General features: G+C 33.6%; 1 pseudogene; it reads left to right on the top strand.

Annotated features, from left to right (window-relative positions):
• Positions 1-2,359: 2,359 nt before the first annotated feature.
• On the top strand, positions 2,360-2,478 carry LOC145265600 (5S ribosomal RNA; annotated as a pseudogene).
• The last annotated feature ends 477 nt before the right edge of the window (positions 2,479-2,955 follow it).

The following is a 2,955-nucleotide window of genomic DNA, read 5'->3' as shown; positions in this document are numbered from 1 at the left end:
AATTTACTCATAGAGTTTTTAATTCTCATTTTATTATTAATTTTATATTTTTAATATTACATATCCTAATATATCTAGTTATGGAATTATTGGTGTTAGTTTATTTAAATATTTTGTGATGATATTTTTATTATTTTAATAAAAATTTTTTTATTTGAATTTTTATTTTATTAGTAATTATGATGATGCCAACCTTCTGTCTCTAGAGAAAATGGCAGCAATTGCAGTCGAAGTTAGAATTACCTCCCCTAAACGCAGGCTAGGGCGAGTGATAGGAGACCTAGGGTTGTTCAGTTACCAGAGTCCCCCTTTCGGCGTCGCAGACAAATTCCGTTAGAACGGCAAGCTAATACGGGCACATCTGCCAGAGTTGCCGAAAAGATGTTAAAGAGCTCCACCTATCGGGATTCCAAACCGGACTTTTGCCTGGGTTCACTCCCTTAGCATTTGCCTCTCCCAAGGTATCCACATGGCAGTGAAGCCTTTTGTCAATAAACAATCAAAACGCGTATAAATAAAATTAAAAGTCCTCCGTATAGCAGTACGAATCGAAATATAAAAATAGATATTAGATACAAATATATAGATTCACTTTTTGTTTTTTATTATTGTCGTTAGTTTTTCGAAAGCCAAAACGCGTATCAATAAGAATAAAAACAAATGCTCATTTGAAAGTCCGCAGGAGAGTACGAATCGAAATTTAACAGTCGATATTAAATACAATCATATACATTCGCTTCTCTTCTTCTAGTAATTATATGCATATACATGTACGTACATGTACACATCTATATATACATGTATATATGTATGTATATATACACGCGCGTACACACACATACACATATATATATACATATATGTGTATGCAGTAATGGAATACAAACACGTATCTAAATACATATGAGAGGGCATACAGATGTAAGGTTAGCGAGGGCATAGAAGAACCTCTTGTATTGAACCTGATATAATCTAAAAATGATTATAGTGATATGGTAATCATATATAAATTACTACAAATGCATTTATATTAAATAAATACGCATCAAGTGCGATTGAAAGTCGAATACAACATAATATTTGGAAAATAAACAAATATTTTACTTGTTTGAAATTTATCACAAATATATTTCAGAGGTATACTCCATCTTCAGTGTGTTGTTTTGTTTCCTATTTTTCTTTTTTCCTTTTCTTCTTCCTTGCCATGTTGTAAATTTGGAGAAAGAAGTCTGTTTGTAAAGAGCCGTGTAAATATATATATATATATCGCACGAAATAGGGACGAAACGTTGATTAATACTTTATTAATTCTCGGTTTTCCTTCTCAAATAACATAACGTTAACCATCGTTTGTATTTCTATTTTACTTTTACTCATATATATATATATATATATATATATATATATATATATATATATATATATATATAACATGTAATTCTTTTTTATTCATATATATATATATATATATATTGGTATAAAGAGTCCCCTTTATCCCCCAACTAAATGTATGTATACCCTTATTTAATAAATGATTCATTCTATATTTACCAATATATAGTCATTGTGAATTCATTTTCCACTTATAAGTTCCACTGAAATGTGTTTAGCTTCATATAATCCCGATAAGTCTCCTCTTATAGAACTGAATTTACTCTCTTTTTCTAACACACACACACACACACACACACACACACACACACACACACACACACATATATATATATATACATATATATATATATCGAGTTAAGTTCCGCTCTTGTTAATCGAAGGTTTTTGTTTAGAGAGGAGAAGTGTTCCGAAATTCCCAGGTTACCAAAGTTCCTAACTGAGGCAAGGATGTTGATATGAATGTATCGTTAGGTGTTGTTGCGTGACGTGATGTGTTTCTAGAAGGGCAAAATACTGGTGTTGACGTGTTTCATGCTGCATAGATGTAAAGGTCTGGTTGTGCAACCAATGTAAGATTAATTACACTTAGAACTTTGCAGGTTATAGACAACGTTTGTGCGTAGGCAGAACCTCTTTCTTAGAAATTGGATATTTGATCATAGATCAGGTTTCAGGTGTGTTAGTTGTGTGTTTTTGGAAAAAGGTTGTTGTAAGGAGGTACCAGTGCGGATTAGTTGGATATATGGATATGTATATGCAGGCAGCATTATTTCATTTAAACAACCGTCAAACGTTTTAAAGACAGCAGAGAGTTTCCGTTTGATTAGACCTTTTTATTTTTTGAATTTTTCTGATGACTTTTTTTCGTATGTACATCTGAAGTTCCATGTGTAGTTCGAAAGTGACCGCGGTGTTGCTTTTCATCTTTGAAAGAAGACATTGTAATGAGGGCTATGTGGACATTATATACGGCATAATCACGTTGACACACCGGTTCCCGTCAGATCACCGAAGTTAAGCAACGTGTAGCCTGGTCATTACTAAAATGGGTGACCAATTTGGGAAGTCCAGGTGCTGTATGTAGGAGGACGTCGACACCTCCCTGCAAAAAGTTGCAAAAACCTAACGTCATCATCTCCCCTAACGGGAATATACATGCGACCGGGAACCGCTTGTGAATTTCATACTCCCATGAAACTTCTTCCTTCGGAGGAAACCGGTTAAACCCTGAATAGGGTTGGTGCTGACTGCACACACACACGCACACACACAGCACTATATGGATATTATTGCGAAAAGAACTGGAAGTTAAGACCGCAACCTAATCCCTAACCAAAGTACTTAATGACCTCATAAGCCCATATTTACCCAGTAAACACAGTGTCAAATCTACACTAGAACTAATACAAATAGCTATAATATGGCCGTCATCGAAAGACTTCTTAACCGCGGCAACCTTATCTCATCTGATAAAAAACACTTCCTCAAATTAAAAAAATACCAAGCAAATAGGTATTTATAACTAAATAAAATAAAATCAATGCTACAGAACTTAAAAAT

This window comes from Euprymna scolopes, chromosome 3 (assembly GCF_053919585.1).
Source record: "Euprymna scolopes isolate OS-2025 chromosome 3, ASM5391958v1, whole genome shotgun sequence".
Classification (NCBI taxonomy): Eukaryota; Metazoa; Mollusca; class Cephalopoda; order Sepiida; family Sepiolidae; genus Euprymna; species Euprymna scolopes.
This window is presented reverse-complemented; position numbering and strand designations above follow the sequence as displayed.